The following is a 208-nucleotide window of genomic DNA, read 5'->3' on the forward strand; positions in this document are numbered from 1 at the left end:
TTTCTTTCTTCTTTCTTTCTCCTTGTTATTTCTCTAAATGGGTTTGTTTTCTATAGTGAGGCGATTCATCGAGTAGTTCATAAGATGTTTGCTTGCATGCATTCATTCACTTCTCTGTCTCTCTGCTCAGTGTTTTATCTTTCTATTCCTCCGCATCCTTGAGGTGTCTCGCCAGTGTGTAGGCAGATCTTTCTCTCTTTCTCGTCAT

Source organism: Cystoisospora suis (genome assembly GCF_002600585.1).
Source record: "Cystoisospora suis strain Wien I chromosome Unknown contig_4817, whole genome shotgun sequence".
NCBI lineage: Eukaryota > Apicomplexa > Conoidasida > Eucoccidiorida > Sarcocystidae > Cystoisospora > Cystoisospora suis.